Source organism: Arabidopsis thaliana, chromosome 2 (assembly GCF_000001735.4).
Source record: "Arabidopsis thaliana chromosome 2, partial sequence".
In the NCBI taxonomy this organism is placed as follows: Eukaryota; Viridiplantae; Streptophyta; class Magnoliopsida; order Brassicales; family Brassicaceae; genus Arabidopsis; species Arabidopsis thaliana.
The window spans coordinates 4,869,081-4,887,997 of NC_003071.7; the positions used below are offsets into that span (position 1 = coordinate 4,869,081).

General features: G+C 37.8%; 2 long non-coding RNA genes and 6 pseudogenes across 8 annotated transcripts; 5 read left to right on the forward strand and 3 right to left on the reverse strand.

Moving 5' to 3' along the window:
* Positions 1–2,134: 2,134 nt before the first annotated feature.
* Positions 2,135–2,739, forward strand: AT2G05665. Its single transcript, NR_140095.1, has 2 exons — positions 2,135–2,422; positions 2,627–2,739. It is a non-coding gene; the product is annotated as an other RNA (long non-coding RNA).
* AT2G05675 lies at positions 2,211–2,598 on the reverse strand. The gene has a single exon (NR_140096.1). It is a non-coding gene; the product is annotated as an other RNA (long non-coding RNA).
* Positions 2,740–4,506: 1,767 nt separating the features above from the next.
* Positions 4,507–9,486, forward strand: AT2G12100 (annotated as a pseudogene; the record flags this gene model as incomplete). The annotated part of the gene is made up of 15 exons: positions 4,507–4,585; positions 4,794–5,728; positions 5,813–6,011; positions 6,097–6,731; positions 6,838–6,942; positions 7,039–7,149; positions 7,230–7,343; positions 7,417–7,557; positions 7,656–7,733; positions 7,815–7,877; positions 7,949–8,026; positions 8,102–8,228; positions 8,288–8,564; positions 8,652–8,736; positions 8,839–9,486.
* Positions 9,487–9,855: 369 nt separating this feature from the next.
* Positions 9,856–10,551, forward strand: AT2G12110 (annotated as a pseudogene; the record flags this gene model as incomplete). The annotated part of the gene is made up of 1 exon: positions 9,856–10,551.
* An 880-nt stretch (positions 10,552–11,431) lies between these two features.
* Positions 11,432–12,127, forward strand: AT2G12120 (annotated as a pseudogene; the record flags this gene model as incomplete). Its single annotated transcript has 1 exon — positions 11,432–12,127.
* Positions 12,128–12,799: 672 nt separating this feature from the next.
* AT2G12130 lies at positions 12,800–13,429 on the forward strand (annotated as a pseudogene; the record flags this gene model as incomplete). Its single annotated transcript has 1 exon — positions 12,800–13,429.
* Positions 13,430–13,847: 418 nt separating this feature from the next.
* On the reverse strand, positions 13,848–14,792 carry AT2G12140 (annotated as a pseudogene; the record flags this gene model as incomplete). Its single annotated transcript has 4 exons — positions 13,848–14,064; positions 14,164–14,221; positions 14,302–14,572; positions 14,652–14,792.
* A 534-nt stretch (positions 14,793–15,326) lies between these two features.
* AT2G12150 lies at positions 15,327–18,156 on the reverse strand (annotated as a pseudogene; the record flags this gene model as incomplete). Its single annotated transcript has 1 exon — positions 15,327–18,156.
* Between the last annotated feature and the right edge of the window lie 761 nt (positions 18,157–18,917).

Here is an 18,917-nt window from a genome sequence, read left to right on the forward strand (position 1 = left end):
AAATTCAAAGAGAAATCTTTTAGATTGTTCTAAATACATACTTGGACTTCAATGCTCGACGCAGCTCGTAGGAAGAAAATAAATGACAACAATGTAGAGCTCGTCGACGGTGGAGGAGCTCGTCGGAAGAGCGTCGGGGAAAAAAGAGGTAGGTGACGAATTCTTTTTTTTTCTTGTTTTCTTCTTTATTTTCTGTTTTTAATTTTATTTCATTTTTGAATTTCCTTTAATCCTGATAAGGGCAAAATGGTCTAAACACATTTCATTAAAGAAAAAGGGATATGTAGTAGAAAAGGATTTTAGAGGTTTGTGGTGTCACAAAGGGGACATGAGAGATGATCATTCGACCTCACGTGCAACACACGTATTTTGTTTTAAATTCAAGAGACCGTTACAGGTAGTAATAGGATTTCCTGAAAAAATGGGATATCCGGTTCAGATCCGGATTATAGGGTTAAAATTTCAAATGACAGCAAGATATACAAACCAAAAGACGTAAACACATAGGACGATTGGTAGCGATTAGTAGTTTTGGCTTTAAAGACTTCGACTTTTAAAATTTGAGCTATAGAAAATTTGGTTGTAAAGACTTTTGCTGTAGAAACTTTAGATATAAAAATTTAATTGGTAAAACAAAGTTGTAGAAGCTATGACTGTTATATTATTATTATTATTATTATTATTATAAATTAATATTAATAATAAATAAAAACAATGTTAGAAATAATTTTATGTAACAATAAAATTTTATAATGATAAAAAGTTAGAAAATACAAAAATTCATAAAGAAATGGATACATAAATATTCTGAAGAAATAAACTAGATATATATTATTCATTCATTTTTTAATAACCAAACATTGCATTACGAAGGTGCTTTTTAAAAATCAAATTATTAAATAATAAATCTTTATTTAAAATAAATGACAAATATCTAGAAAACAAATTCTAAGTAAACAAATTTATTTACATTTTTTGTTTCATGCCAAAATTTAATATCTAAACACATTAATAAGTGGGGATAATGATGAAGCAATTAATGAACTAATTGAATGACATATGTGAAATGTATAGTATTTGAAAAATACTAATTTTTGTTTGTTCACCAAAAAATAACTAATTCAATAACGCTTTTACATCCAATTAATGGTGATGATGAAAAATGAAATAATTCCTAGTGAAATGGATTTTAGAAGAAAGATTAAAAAATGATAATAATTAATTTATTAAAAATATTTTGTGAAAAAATATATGTAAACTGGTACAAAGTTGTTAATTATTTTGGGGAGAAGAAAAAAAAAATTTAATAATTAATTTGGAGAAAAGAAAAGAAAAACTTTGAAATCCTTGTTTATGAGACCATGTATGCTAAACACATAAAACTAGGGTGAGCCGTATCAGTTTATTGAGACTTTTGATACCCAGTATCAATTTAGGTGGCAGGCCATGATTTGTCGCATTAATTGTTTTGGTAAAAAAAATAAAAAAAAAATAAAAAAAAAATTATTTTGTTTCTTTCAAAATTTTCTCTTTCGCTCTTACGGCGATCTGACGATTTCTTCTCATCTTTTCTCAGCTACAGCCGGTATGACGTAGATCTCCGTCTATCTAGAACATTTTTTTTAGTTTTTTTGAATTTTATGTTTTATTTTGCTTAAGTATATTCTACATTTTTTTAATTGTAATATTATCTTTTGTAATCCTGTGTTTTAATATATTAATTTTTGATTTTGTAACAAAAAATCTTATGATACTTAAACCGGTCTAACCAATGCAGACATATTTAGTAGGAGTATCATAACAAATTTCAAACAATAAACAAACATTATAAATAATACTAAAAAAATTCCTTATGATTCTATATGAGGCTTTAAAACATAAGGAAAAATAAAAAAAACTTTGAGAACTTACAAAAAAATAAAGTAAAAAAAGCCTAATTGGCAAAAAAAAAAATCCTGTTAGGACTTTAGATCACTTTTAAAGTCTTGAAAGTTAGTAGCCTTAGGCCAACTCCAATGGGGAGTTCTCTGGTGCATTTGTATGGGTTCCCTTGTTAAAGTTACAAAAAAATAAATCTAAACTGAAAATAAATGAGAGAGCCAGCTCTCTAAAGAGAGTTTTTAGAATTTGAGAGAGCCGCCTAAATGTCACCATCTGATTGGTCGTGCATTTTTAACAAAAAAAGAAAGAAAGAAGGAGAGTTAAATATTTTTCTTTGCCCGATATTTTCGCTCTCTCTCTCGCGATTTTCTTCAAATTCTAATTTCATCAAGATTTTGTTAAAAAAACGAGTTAGGGCTATTACGTTCATCGTATAATGCGTTAAGACTGATTTGGGTTTGCTAAAGATGGTTTTATGGCTGCAAATGTCTGATGTTGCTGAGCGCCCACAAGATGCTCGATGAAATGCCAAAGAGAGAGGTTGATTGCTAAATTGCATTTTTTCAGTTCTGAATGATTTCTATTGTTTGTGTTCTGTTATGTTAATGTTTGAATCATTTCATCTCTGAATGATAAATGCTTGCTTTGGTTCATCTCTGTCATGTTAATACAAGTGTTGTTCTGTGTATAGGCTTGAATCGGAAGCAAATAGGTCTGTTAATTCATTATGCTCAGCTAAAAGGCCAAAAGGATGAAAGCTTTGAGATGCAAGTGTGAAGATTCATTGGAGTTTATGTGTTTAGTTTTTCTAGTGTGTGAGTTTTGAGAGTGTGGAGTATGTCACGATTTGAGAGCCAAATGTACCCCAAACACTTTTACACATTTTTTCAAAAATTTAAATAGCCAAATGTATCCCAAACACTTTTACACATTTTTCAAAAATTTAAACCTTTGACCATTGGAGAATGTTGGTGGTCATGTGAAATTATTTTACATAGTGTGGTAATTATTTTAATGGCTATACATGAGGTCAAAGGATGATGGAACATGATATTGAAGGACAATTCAAAGTTTCTATAATACACATGTACGAAGGTATACATTATTCACAGAGGCCAAGTTTTGATAATACACATGTACTTCTACGATTCTTATTGCTACCAAAAATGAGCTCCTTCCAATACGATTAATGATAAAATGTTCTTAGCATCAGATTTTGTTTTTAACAAAAATTAGTTCCTTCCAATACACATAAATTTAATAAGTGTTTTAATAACATTTAAATTAACCAACCAAACAAAATATTCACTTGTCGTTATTCGCTTCGCAACAATCAACGAAACTAATGATCGTTATTTGTTTTCTTTCACATATATTTTAAAATATTTGAAAATAAAGTATATTTAATATTTTATGATTTACAATAATTGTTAAATTTTATAAAATAAAATAATTTTTAATTATTTTTTTTCAGAGAACCCATATAAGAGAGACTACCATTGGAGTATGAAAAACTAAAAACAAAAAAATCAAAAGCTCTCTTGTAACATTTTTGAAATTTAATCATAAAAAATGGAAAGACCATTGAGGGACTCTCTCCATTGGATATGCTCTAGAGCTGTATGGAAGGACTCATATGATTTCGATTAGCATGGGAAGAACATCGATTTTAATTCGCGCTATAGGGTCACGAAACAAATTACAAGATCTAGATGATGGTGAAAGTTATCTTACAACACCGAGAGAGGCCACATCGAGAAGAAACAATGAAGATCAGAGGCGAAACCGTGAAAGAGTCTTTGTGATCCAGAGATTTAAATAAGTTGTTTCTGCAAGTTTCTTACAAATAAATCAAAATCATTGAATGATTGACCTTGTCACAATGTCAATACTTATGGCTTCTATAAGACTTAGTTACATAATAAGCAAAATAAACATATATTGATATGCTTAGCCGGATAGCCAAAAAATAAAAGAAGTGACGTGACCATAATCACAGGCTCTCAATGTAACTAGAACATAGTAAACGATAGAAATATTAAAACTATTAAACACAACTACACTAAAAAAACATTGATCATAAGCATTTAGATAAAGCATGCATGGAGCTTCTAGTGAACTTAGTAGGAAGCGATATCCAACAATAGCTTTAACCTGCATTCTTTTTTAAGAAAATTTCACGTTATAACACCCTTGTGACTTTTTCTTTCACAAATAGACAAAGTGGGCTGGGTCAACCACGTTTTAGCCATTAGGCCCAAAATGGCCGAATTTGCCCTCCAACGAGAAACTGACGGAGGCGGTTTCGTTTCGTGGAACCGGTTCACTTTCCTTAACCGTTTTCTGGTTTCAAAATAATTTAAATATTTAAAATTATTAATTTTAAAACTGAAAATAAATCAAAAACTGTCTTCTTCGAGAAAGCAGAACAGTTCCGTCGAAACGAAGAGTGGTTTCGAAGAACCAGAAAAATTCCGACAAAACTGAATCACAATTCCGATTGAGGCTCTGTTCGAGTTCTAGTCGTTGCTAAAGTGGAGAAAATTTCGATAGGGTTCGTGTTAAAGTGTGGAACAATAATACGCTTTTTGGGTTTATCGATTAACTGTTCATAGAAGAGCTCTAATGGCGGCGACGAGGAAGAGTAGTCGGCGGCGAGGAGTTTCGGATATTGATGAGGCATCGGCGGCGACGACAAATCTGGGTTAGTTTTCCCTAACTTCGTTTGGAGAATGATTGATTCAAAATCTAGGTTAATTTTAGAGATTTCAACTCATAAATTTTCAATTGACAAAGGGATTTTGTTTTTTTCCGCCAAAAACAGTTGATTGAGTATAAAAGGTTTCGGTGTACGTGTATATGAAAATCGAGTTTATGTTTAGTTGGTATTTGGATATAGTGTACGTGTTAAGAACTTCTTCGTCTTGCTCAACTTTCAGGAAGTACTTCTAATGATCCGGGTGAATTACCACAGAGGTTGTTTGCACTCGATCACTACCCTAGCAAGGCGAAGATAAATGCGTACTCCAGAGCGGAGTACATTGGTCAAATAGCAGCTGCGCTTAAGGACACACCAGAAATGACGTTCCTTCTAGATTCTCCATTTGGTGACCTCTTTAGGATCCCTACTAACAAGGCATCCTTTTCTGGTAAACTTGTTCTTGGATTAATATGCCGTCAGTTAGTTACAAATAAACGTTATGAGATGTGGATGGTATTCGCTGGTCATCCTATTAGGCTCGGATTAAGAGAATGGGCACTTATAACTGGTTTGGAATGTGGAACCTATCCTAAAGATAAGGATGTAGAAAGTGTTATGCAGCGTGAGGAAGGTGAAAATACAGTGTGGGCTACTCTGTTTGGAGATGATAAAGCTAAGCCAACAGTTGAAGAATTAAGGGATAGATTGATTTCTGAAACTGACATGCCTGCATGGAAGAAATTAGCTCTCGCCCTAATTATCATTGTGGATGGTGTGCTAATATGTGACAAGTCTCCTCCTTTGAGACCAAATGAGATGACAGTTGAGCTGACGAAGAACCTTGATTTCTTCTGTAAATATCCCTGGGGAAGGACATCATTTCTGCTTACTTTGGAGCGTATCGCAAGTTTCAAAGGAGACACCGACGTTAAAAAACTCCGGAGTGGTTGCAAGCAACATTCTTATGCACTCCATGGCTTCCCACTTGGACTCCAACTCCTTGCATTCGCAACTATACCGTCTATTGCTAGTCTCCTACCTTCTGAAGGAGATACCGCCGTGTTTACAGAGAGGACTATTAAAAACCTTTCCAAATTGCGTCCAATCAAGACATCCACCATATTGGCGTGCGAGTCTGCTGAACAGGTTTGTGCAGTTGTTGTTGTACGTACATTGGTATAAAAAAATGAAGTACATACACTCTGAAATTAACAATGATCGTCTATGTAGGTGGATATCACATATATTGTGGACCCAGCAGACAGTAATTGCCCAAAATCTTTTGTATGGAGGAAAGAAAAAGAGGACCCAAGAGTTGATAACATTTTAAGGATGTTGAAATCTGAGCAGGAGTGGAATAAAAAAATGTGGGTTGGAGGCGATGATGCGCCTAAGAAGCAAGTCCGGCCCTCAGCAACTGGAGAGAGAGGTAACCATATCTTTTCATCGTATAACTTATATCAGAATTAGGTTCCTCTAAGAGTAGTAATGCATGATTTAACCGTTTAATATAGTTATTTTGAAGAGGCAAAGACGGGTGTCAGATCCTGTTGAAAACAAAAAAAGGAAAATTAGTCACTCTGATGATGGTGAAGGTGGACCCAGTGGTGGTGATGGTGAAGGTGGACCAAGTGGTGGTGATGGTGAAGGTGGACCAAGTGGTGGTGATGGTGAAGGTGGACCAAGTGGTGGTGATGGTGAAGGTGGACCCAATGGTGCTGATGGTGAAGGTGGACCCAATGGTGCTGATGGTGAAGTTGGAGACGAAGCGTTCGATAAGTATGCGGGCGAATTGAGGAGTTTCTTCAAGAGGCAAACACAACTTTTGGATAAAAAGTTTGAAGATTTAAAAGTATTTGTCCGTGAAGAGATACGTGCTGCTCTACAGTCCCAGGACCGAAAGGAAGAAGGCCCACGATCATCTCACAAATCTGATTCACCATCTGAGAAGGTTGAGAGGGTGACCAAAACTGTTGAGAAGGTGAACAAAAGGGTTGAGAAGGCGAACAAAAGAGTTGAGAAGGCAGCTGAACAGGTACAGAGAAAATCTGTAAAGAAATCCACCAAACCAAGAAAATTTGTTCCAAGAAGATCTTCCAGGTTGAACAATACTCCCAAGAAGGCTGCAACTGGTAGTCTTCCTGTCGAGGTACGTCTACAGCATGTACCTTGTGTAAATACAATCGAAAAAAGGTTTTTATTATGTGTACGTACAACCAAATACTTAGGAATGCGTTATTGGTGTTTATTCACAGGAGGTACCAGGCAATGATGGGGATGGCGAAGTTTCAGCAAAACAGACCGTCTCTGACTATGATATGGAAAACATATATTTGGGTGGAGCATCATCAACTGAAGAGGTAACTCACTTGTGTAATAGTCATGTTATAATTTATGCCTTATTATACGTACAAAAAGAAATATTACTGACCAATTGTATGGTTTTGATTTCGAAGGAGGAAGGAGGGAACTCGGAGATTGAAGAAGATTCTTCAAAGTTACACCAAAATGTATCTGACTCTGTAATGGAAGACAATGTCGATCGTGTTCCATCACCATCTCACCAGGTAACTTGTGTTCTTATTATTTCATTATTGTATGTACAAAATATTTTATGTTCTTAATGTTCTTACTTTTGACATAACAGCCCGAACATGGCATTCCTGATGGTGGTAACTTTGAACAACTCTTGCCTGACCCAATACTGTCTGACCCAGCCCTTGAGAAAATGTCAGATGATGTATCTTCCTCGTCCCATCAGGTACAGGGTACGTACTACTAATTTTTGTGTACGTACATATTATTTCTAATTTGTATGCTTTGCATTTGTATAGGACGTTCAGAAAGGACTTGGTGGAAATCCTGAAGAAGAAGTTGTTGCTCCTGAGTCACAACAGTTGGAGGAGCCACAATCACCGGAGGTCAAGGTTAGGCAAGAATTTGCTTTTGAAGTTACAGAAGATGGCAATCCCAGTGTACGTACAATGTTTTTGAAATCTGTTTCGCACCTTTGAATGTTTTGCTGTGAGTTTGACTAATACAATGGCCATCCATCTCCATATAATGAGGTCAGGCTGAAACAATTTGTGGGGAAGGAGAGGAAGCTTTGAAGGAGGATAAATCTCCAACCGTTGTAGATGAAGCCTTGGAGGTATGTGTTACTATTTTGCTCTTTGTAACGCTTATTTGCCAATTAGAGATATAACCAATTATTTGGTTACTAAATATGAAGGACACTGCGTTACCTGAAGCGAATCTCAGTGACCCGTCTTCACCAACCGTAGTTGTTAGCAAGGTAAGTTCCTAACTAACTATAACATTAAAGTCGGAGATATCATTTGATGTTTGTTATATTGTTTTCATTAGGTGCTTACTCAATTGAAGGACGATATTCTCGCAGAAAATGTATCTAAAATTCCTGAGAAGGTTGCCGTCCCTGAAGAGGTAATTTATTAGCTAACTATTAATAACATTACTGTCGGAGTTATAATTTGAAGTTTGTTAAATTGTTTTCATTAGGTGCTTACTCAATTGAAAGACGATGTTCTCGAAGAAAAAGTATCTGAAAAGGTTGCCATCCCCGAAGAGGTCAGTATATTATCCCGTGTACCTATTAATATTTCAACTAGACGGGCATATAGTGTACGTACTCTTGTAGCTGTTTCCATGACCAATCTAATTATATGATTTTGTGCTTGCTGACAGGAAAGGAGGACGATGTTGTCGAAGCGGGTGTCTCTAAAACTGAAGCAATCGTTGCTCCCGTCAATGAGAAAGAGAAGAAAAGTGTAAGACGGAGAGTTACCTTCTCCGATGACACCAAAAATGATGATAAAAAAGATCCTGATGTAACATTTGTTGAGGAGAGAGAGGCAGGCCCGGAGGTTTTGGTTAAGGCTGGCGATTCGTTGTACAATCCTTTGGAGAAGGTTGACGAAGCTAAATTCCAGAAATTATGTACTATAACTCAAGGAGAAAAAAGGTATGCATCTGTGCATTCACACAATTATCTGATTGTTTGTCAATCTTATATCAATCCTAACTATTTCATATGTCTTACTAATTTCAGGTGCCATACTCTTTTCGGCTTTCGGAAAGTGGACAACGAATTCTTCACTACTCTAGCCGAGGCTAATGATTGGGTTGGCTCATACGTAAGTGACCATTAATTACGTACACTGTTGTAATTGTACGTATATGTAATAATATGTTTTTGAAAGTACGTACATAACATCATACTTTTATGTACTTTTCAGCACATGGAAATGATGGCACTCTTGATGTGGCATAAGAACGGGGAGCATATGAAGAGAAATCGGTATGTCGTTGTGGATCCCAGACTCACTTTCCTTCTGTCAAGCTGTGCCAATGCATTCAGATCCTGTCGTAAACCCGACACTTTCAAATGGGATAAACTTCTCACACGGTTTTCCAAGGGAGAATGCCTTAATCGTGAACCACAGCTGCATTGGATCAGAGATGTGGACATCATATTTGTTCCCATGAACTGGAAAGCTGAGAAGCATTGGGTTGGGTTAGCTATATGCCTGCAACGTCGTGTTATTGAAATCATGGATCCTTTGCGTTCGCTTACGCGGGAGTCTGTGGTTAGGTCACGTATCCTTCCAATAATGGAGATGCTACCGTACCTAGTCAGAGCGACATGCAAAGATTATCTCGATAAGCCTTATCCCGTGACTCCTTTTACATACATAAGGAATCAACGTCTACCACAGAATCCAACTACCGGAGATTGCGGTCCGTACGCGATGAAGTTTATTGAGTTGTACATGCTTAACACTCCTGTTGAGGACAGGTTTTCGATTGAAGAAGATGATATGTACAACTTCCGTAAGGGTTACGCAGTCGAGCTCTACGAGCATGGAATTGGGCCATTAACCTAGTTATTCGAAGTTGCAACTGAAGCAAACTTATGTGTTTTGTATGCCTTTTGGAACTTGTGTTTTGTTGTGTTTACATTTACTTGTTTGTTTTCTAAACAATTTATTACTTTTGTATGCTATGCAACATTTTATGTAGTAATTAACAACGTACAAAAACAAGATATCTGACCAAAGTACGTACAAACTACGTGTCCACGTGTACACATTACACGACTGTTGTGTATACAAGCGGTACCATTGATTTGACATCCATCAATGTAAAATTAAATTTGTCATTCAATGTAACTGTAATTTCCCCAACAATATCTCCATCCGTGGTTATTAAATGAGAGGAAGAATTTGACCTCTTCGGAGTATCTCATTTCTAAGATGGTCAATCCCACTATTTCAGACGACTTGCTCACTATGATAGCTAAGAAAGTGGCAGACAAAAGCTGGTTGGACCTTAAGCCACTGATACGATCCGGCACTCGTGGAAGAGACATTGTCTACCGACCGGATGTCCTTAAAGACGCTAACATCTACAGCTTGTGCCGTGTTCCCGATGATTTCCAAGTAGGAGGTGGCCATAATCCAACCGGACCCCAAGGAGAAGGCCGCAATCGACTATTTTTCAAAAGGTGCCTTCTCGCTAACAATCCGACGGCTGTGTATAACGAAGCAATACATGTTCTAATTCATGAAACTGACATCAATGGAGCACTTAAGCTCATGCAGCGTCATGCACCCGTCCGAGCAGATGCAACCATCGCCTGCGCCATCATATTCATATGTGCGGGGTATGATTATATGGGTGGGTTGTTTCTGGACCTCTACACACGCAACCATCATCCATTGGATTCCGATTTCACACGAGATTTGTGTGAGGAGTTCTTCGAGGAGATAAACAAGTTTAACCCGCCGTACAATAATACTTACGCTCGTTCGTTCTGTTATCCCAGCAGCCATGGAATTAAAATGCCACAATGCGCCTACCATTGTTTCATGGTTTCTGGTGCATACCAGAACGTTTGCAACAAGTGTTACCTATGGTCGTGTGCTAGGCGAATTAGCCGAATTCTCTAGGTCTCTCATTTGTACGTGTGTTTGGTGTACGTACACTGTCACGTGTTTCAAGTTTGTTAGGGGTTTGGTCCTATGTATTTTGTTTTTGCTTCATCCACAATGCGCCTATTATGTTGTTTTGTTTCCGTTTCCTTTAAATTCCTATTTACAACTTCTGTGTCTTTTTCATGCGGTTTGGTTCTATCTGTCATGAATAATATATTTCTGTTGTCAAACTAAACTGGTAGGTGTACTTGCATTCTAACAAGTACTTACATTATAACAAGTACTTATATTCTAACTATAAATGTAATAGTAAATGTAAGGATATATGTCAGTGAATTGAATAAGAATGTCAGTCTTATTCAATTGACGTGCCAGGCGTTAATTAATAAATACACTCCCACTTGTCATAATTGCAAGAACTTCAGTCTTATTGGAAATATACGTACACGTGTAACTCCTTATTAGACGTACATATATCAATTATTTAATATAAATTTCCTTCGGATTAGACCGCAAATATGAGAATTATATATGTACGTACACTGTTACTCTATACGTACACGTGTAACTCCTTATTAGACGTACATATATCAATTATTTAATATAAATTTCCTTCGGATTAGACCGCAAATATGAGAATTATATATGTACGTACACTGTTACTCTATACGTACACGTGTAACTCCTTATTAGACGTACATATATCAATTATTTAATATAAATTTCCTTCGGATTAGACCGCAAATATGAGAATTATAAATGTACGTACACTGTTACTCTATACGTACATTTATTGGCAAATTTATTGTAAACGCTATCTCCCCATCCGTTACCCTCCCTCCTCGGTTATTAAAAGGACAATGATCTGACCTCTTCGGAGTATCTCATTTCTAACATGGTCAACCCAACTATTCCTGACGATTTACTCGCAAAGATTGCTAAGACAGTGGCGCACAAATGCTGGTGGGACCTTCAGCCACTACTACGGTCAGGCAGACGTGGCAGAGATGTTGTTTACCGTCCGGATGTCCTGAAAGGTGCTAATATTTTTAGCATGTGTGAGGATCCCGACGACTACCAAGTTGATGGCAGCCATCATCCATCCGGCCCACAAGAAGAAGGCCGACATCGAGCCTTTTTCAAAAGGTGTGTGGATGCTGGCAATCCGACTACCATGTATTTTGAAGCTCTTTGTGTTTTAACGCATGAACGTGACATTAAGGGAGCCATCAACCTCTTACGACCTCATGTTCCATCACAAGCCCATGCTACACTTGCTTGTGCGATACTTTACATAATTGACGGGAATGATTACATGGGAGCCATTTTTCTAAACCTATTTGGACGCAATCATTATCCTTTGGGGACAGAAGAGACACGGGATTTGTGTGAGGAGTTCCTGGAGGATTTAAAGAAGTTTCGCCCTCCATATAATAATACTTACGGATCGACGTTCTCTTATCCTAACAGCCATGGTATTAAAACTCCAGATTGCGCCTTGCTTTGCTACATTGTATCTGGACCGTTCAAGAACGTGTGTAACTGTTGTTACCTCTGGTGGTGTGCTAGGCGAGTTAGCCAAATGCTCTAGTCATATAAATCTACTAGTTATTTGAAGTTGTTATTTAATGTTATCGTCTAAGTTATGTTCCTAGTTCTTCTAATGCCGTTATGTTTCTATTTCGTTTTATCCTCTATGCGTGAAGTTGTTCAAGTTCTTGTAATGCTTCTATAAAGTTATGTTTCAATTTGTGCTTAACCTCTGGTTTACAAGGTTTATCGGTTTAAGGGTTTATTCGGATGTAAGCAATAAATTTGAAGTTTCGTAATCCATACTTCTTTCTGTACTTACATTATAACTTTAAAGTTACTATAAATGTAGGAATAAACCTGATTGGATTGACGCAAAAAGACAGTTTTGTGATAGACGTGGCCAGGCATAAAAAATACAAATTTCAATATAGACGTACACGTGTAAATCTGAACGTACATAAACCAATAAACTCAAAAATTGTAATTTGAAGTTTCGGTTTTAATCGGAAATAGTTTATAGTTTACTATTTTCATGTAAACACGAGTTAATGTCCAATATTAATACCACCTACAATATGTAAGTGGGACGTGAAACATTTAATTAGTTGTCTCCTCGCCATTAGGTCTATATAACATGTACTCCTCGACAAGTCATCTTCTCCACACTTTTCATTGCTCTTACTACGCCATATATAACCTAAACTCACAAATAAATCCCTCAGTCTCGGCAATGGACGTCCCCACACCCCCACCGGCGGAAATTTACCTCGCCATTCAGCTACCTAACCCACTCAGCATCCTCGTCAACTACTTACCCGTTTCCGTAACTCCCATTGAAACACTCAGAGGTCTCGTTAGCACGCTGGAGCCGACCGCTATCAACATGGATGAGTTTATGACGTGGCCTGATTTCGTGTTGCCGGAAACACCTTTCCGAACATATTTCACCCTCCTGCTTGAACGTGGAGCAAGGCCGGCGATTTACCTTGAAGGGGTTCGTTTAGCTTGCAATTTCATTACGGTTGCTCATGGTTTAACCATGTTGAGTTCTATCTCGCCCATCGACGCTTACGCATGTTTCTCTCATGGTCTGTTCCTCACCGCAACTGGCAACGGACGAGAGGTTGAAGCCGTGAACGCGACTTTCTGGGATTTAGTGCCATCATTCGAAGCTGCAAACACAGTGGGGGAGTTGGTTATGTATCACATAAGTCGACTGCATGCTGAAGGAACTCGTTTGTGGAATCGTTCATGGAGGTTCGTGGTTTCACCAGACTGCTTGGGTCGTTGCAGCTACGGAGCCTGCTGCCGCAATTGCTTCTTCTACTGGTATGCTAGGGAGTTGTGCATATTTTATTAAGGAAAGGCGTTCGTTCAGCATCTGATTTCCCATTCTATGCATCGGCTATAATTTCGCGTTGTTTGTAAAGCATATGTTTTCCTGTTATATGCTTCGGCTTTATTAACATGGTTGTATGCTCTACTCGGTTTGTTGTTATGCTTTGTATTTCCTACTCTTATTTTAACGTTTTTTTATTTCCTTGTTTTATTGTTTATCTTATGAATGGAACTAAGTTTGTTTACATTATACATATAGTACACCTATTTGAACGTACCAAAACATAATTGTACGTCCATGGAAAGTCATTACAATTAGGCTGTATTTGTAATAAGTAAACTGTAGCAATTAGAAGGTAAAACTTTAGCATAAAAGTAGGGATATGTTTAAATTCGGTTACAAATCTGTAGTTATTTAGAATAAAAGAAACAATAATTAACTAATAGACCACGACTCTGATTTCTTCCACTTCCGGTATATCCGGATTAGCAATGACTTTGGAGATGGGGCCATTGGTCACAGCCTTCAGTTTATGAATCCCGGTTAGACGCCAGGATACGAGTGCGATAATGTTTTGAGGACCAGTTAGCCGCTGGAAGAATCTTTGAAATTCGAAAGCTTGGGCATTTTGTGCTTCACATTGAAGAACTTCCTTGCTACAGAGAATATATATTATACACAGGATATAACAAACCTAAACCCTAAATAATTAAAAATAAACAACTTATTGTTTATCCATTATCTTAAAAGGAAGCTTCCGTCCACGGTAGTCTTCGGTCAAGTTGCCAACCTCAATGAGCACACCAATAACATCTAGTGTACGTAATGGAAGATAAAAGCATTATGTGTACGTACATATTTACAAAAATGAATAGACAGTCAAATATACTAACCGACTAACACTCCGGTAGAAACTGTCCTCTCGATGATGTAGTCAAAAGGAGTAAAATCATAATACGGTATTGCAGGCAATCCCGATACTTTGGTAACAATGGTCTGATCCATAAAACAGATCCGGTAGTCATGGGACGTTGCGTGTATTCCCTCGTTGTGGAGACGAACTGAGAAAGTATTAATAACTATCCACTCATTTTCTCGGATACGGTCAGAGTAAAATGAAGCAAGGCGACGATTAATGGTAGCCTCTATGCGGGAACGCATTCCCTACAACAAATCATCATGATTAGGGACATGTACGGTATGTGAAAGTAAAAACGTTAGAAAGACGTTGACGAAATATTACTCGATTATCTGCCAAGATGAGACCCAGGTCGAACTCATTTATGCCCACGCATTTTTGAAACACCCTGACCACAAAAGCGCGTATACTCCATCCTGTGATCATGGGACAAAGTTCGGAAATGGCATGATATCCATCATCCATGATGACAACAACAAAAACCAAAATGACCGACTTTCTGTCTTATGTGTGTGATGGGTGTGGAATTTTGTTTAAATGAATTAAGGGTGTTATCACCAGTTTCTTAAATAGATTTTAGAAAGACGCGATGATTGGTCCCAAATTGATGTAACAGTATAGCAAAAAAATGTAACCGTCAACTCTGTATAATTAGAAGTACCCAATATACGTACAAATGAAAACGTTTACCAAAAGTACGTACAGAAAACAACGGGATTGACAAAAAGTTGAAGGATAATCAAATACACCGATAATACGAGGTCCACTTACGTACGTACATAAGGTAACGTACAGACAAAATAATATGTCATATTACTACATAGACTGATCAAAAGATTTCCAAAAACGTACGTAGAACAGCTTCCAAAAGCACGGAGACGTAAACTCTAACCATCGCGAGGCCTAAATAGGGTTTTTGCATGTCTTCTTGTTATGCCCCGTTTGCCGACATCTTGTACACTGATTAGGAATGAGTCTTTTCTGCCTCTTTTTCTGAAAGTTAAAAAATGGTAAGGCGCCTAAAAGGAAGGAAAAATTGCATAGAAGTGAGGATGGGGGAAAATCTTACCCGGTTTTCCCCAGTAGATGGTATCCTCTTGGTGGGTGGTCTCCCAGGTGGTCCTCTGCTGCGTGGAGGTATGAGAATCATGTCCGATAACTCTTGAGGAATAACAACGTCTTTTGGGTCCGGTATAGGTAAAACGGGTTCTTGGAAAGAATCAGAAAACACTTGAAGGCTATACCACAATCCAACAACAGCCTTCGGGTTGATGCCAAAATGTATTGCAGCAGCTAGAGCATGCTCGCATGGGATTCTTAAAATTGTGTACCTAAGACAAGTACACGTACACTCATCTAGGACAACGTGAAAATGCTCACCAGTCTTTGAAGTAACTTGATAACTCCAAGGCCCAGACATCATGACTGAGAACTTTCCTGACGCAGGCAAGTCTTGAAGGAAACGTTCATCTACCTCCGGGGTGACCAAAGAGTTACACTTCGACACTTTTTTCTGCCTTGCTGCAAACCATCGCATGATGACCTCTCGGATGAACTCTAGCATATAGACAATTGGATAGGCTTTTGCCTTGCTTAAGACATTGTTCATTGCCTCGGAGTTGTTGCTCGTCATGATATTGTACCGCTCCCCTTTGCAGTATGCCCTAGTCCAATGCTCAAATCCAACATCCTCTAAATACTTTGCGCATCCGGGGCTCCGACCTCTTAACTCTTCAAAGTATTTTTCAAAATCTCTAACCCGATACACTTTAGCGGCGCTAAAGAATAAACCAGACACACCGTACCTTGCGTAAGACACCGATATGTTTCGCTCCAGGTGTACTATACATGCTCCATGATTGGCTTTCGGGTACACCACACTAACGCCTTTATATATGGAAGAATGCCTGTCCGAGACAATCATCAAATCGTCAGTATCTGGAACAATCTCTGATAATTTCTCAAAGAACCAAATCCATGAAGCATCGGTCTCGCCGTCAACAACCCCAAAAGCTAATGGAAAAATTTGGAAGTTCCCGTCTTGTGCACATGCTATAAGGAGGCATCCTTTGTAACGACCGACTAGCTGCGTTCCGTCTACAACAATGACTTTCCTCATATATTTCCAACCTTTTATAGACGCCGAGAGAGAAACGAATACATATTTGAAGCGCTGGCGACCTTTATCTTCAGGAGTGGAGTGGAGATGACAGATTGTACCGGGATTTGCTAATTGTAAAAGATACAGATATGTAGGTAAAAACCTGTAACTAGCCATATCATCACCCCTTATAGAGTTTACTGCAACCTCTCTAGCTCTCCATGCTGAAGAATATGAGATCCGAACGTTAAGGTCATTTAAGACCAATCGAGGCAAATCTACAGCTCTAGGACCCCCTTGCGAAGAACTATATCTATTCTTCATAACCTCGCCTAAAAGCTTGTAAGTTGCATGTTTACGATAATCCTTTCGAGTGTCGATCTTGCAAACATGGATGGAATCATACCCTGTGATTTTGAAACATTTGGAATTGGGTATGACATGTGCAGTCAAATGCCACGAACAATTGCGATCTACGCAGAACATCTCTAATCTTTTAGGGCATGACCGAGTTTGTTTGTAGCGGAAGCACTTTTTGATTGCAACAAGTCGCATGGTCTGCTGTATGACTTGCTTGTTTTTGAAAACACTTCCCACATACAACGGATGACCTGACGTACTCAATTCAACTTCTGTCACATCGACTCGAACATTGGCTAAATCATCGAATACAGGATCCGCATCAGTATCGAGCAACTCATTCTCAGCATTATGCAATGTAGAAAACCCTTTATACACTTCGTAGGCTTCACCTGTTGTCACTAGACCGTCATCAGATTCAATATTTAACCCACTTGCAGAAACCCCTTCTAGGACGACTATACCATCATCTCCAGTTACGTTCTCAGCTATATCATCCGTGTGCTCAACTAATTCACCTTCGCATCTTGTCTCCTCTGCACAGACTCTAGTGTACGTACATTGGTACAAACCATGTTGACACGTCGGGGATGGAGCAGAGGTTGGTGTACAGTCAACCAAAACACCAGTGGGTTCTACATGAGGTACATGTGTACCCGTCGACGTACACGATGCCAATAGACGAGTGAATTCCCCTGGGGGTTCCACGGTATGTTGAGTGTCATTCACGACGCCCTCCTCAACATGACCATTTCCATATTGTTCCACAATCATGTCACCCCATTTATTGTAATCGTATTCTTCGCTACTACCTTCACTAAAGTCTACTGTAGGGTCGAGTGTACTTCCACGGCTTTCACCATCGGTGTCATCGTCATGTACATCCATATCTTCGTCCTCTTCGTTATCCTCGTCCTCATGTTCATCCTCATCACCTTCATCTATGTCATCCTCCTCATCTACATTTATATCTTCGTAACCATTATGAGCTGCATCAACATTTGTAACCCCTGTCTCTGTATTGCCTCCATTGCCGATAGGGTAAAAAGACACAAACAAGTTAACAGAAGGATCGCCATTACGAATCAACATAAATGTATCCAGGCTGATTTGATTCTCAATATATACTGGAGGGCGATTACTTGCTATCATATCAGACATCTTTCCAGGCATCCAGTAACTTATTATAGGGTTCCATTCACTAAACTTATAGCTGAAAACATCACATATTGTACTTGCCAAATCCGTGTACGTCGTTGTGTCTATAATACGTACACAGCGTCCGAAACTTCCTTTTTCAGCTTCAAATTTCCAACCTTCTTCTTTGTATATCCACTCACCAACCATAATTAATACAGGTAACTCCATACCTGCAACATAAATTTCTCATGTCAGACCAACATTAAATAAAAAAAAATCAGATCTTTTTTCAAGGATTTCATTTATGTCAACGAAGACAAAAAGAAGCTTAACAAAACAATTTATGTACTTATAAATTTAACTAAACAAAACATAGAGCTTTCATTTATATCTACAAATACAAATAGAATCTCCAACAAAACAATGTATGAACCCAGAAATTTTTAAAAACGTATCATTCAAATCACGTTCTCAAGTGTAATTAGGATTAACACGAATTTCTTACCCAGAACACAGATTGTCTCCCCTTCAATCCTTCAAACTTTGTAAAACAGCAACTGAAAACTTCAGATTCTTCACCGTAACACAATTTCGATTTTCGTTTCTTCACCTTAACAGAATTTCGATTTACGTTTTTTACCCAGAATTCTAATCTAAATTATCAAAATATCTTACAATATAATCTCTATTATAATAGGTAATCATGACTTTTAGTCTTGTCAAAACTATTTAGCATTAAAAACTTCTGAGCCCAACGAATTTTAAATTTTTTTTATTCCAATCTCAAGTGTCAACTTCGCCGAAACCCAGAAATCATTTAATGCATTTCTCGTCGATGAACAGCGTACGTACGAACCCGGTTCTTTTGGATTCCAACGACGCGGTCCGTACGTACAAACCGGGTTCAGTTTCGTCAGGTCGCCAGGGGCATTTTGGTCAGTTTTTGGCTTAATGGCTAATAGCTGAAAGGCCCAGCCCACTTTGTCAAA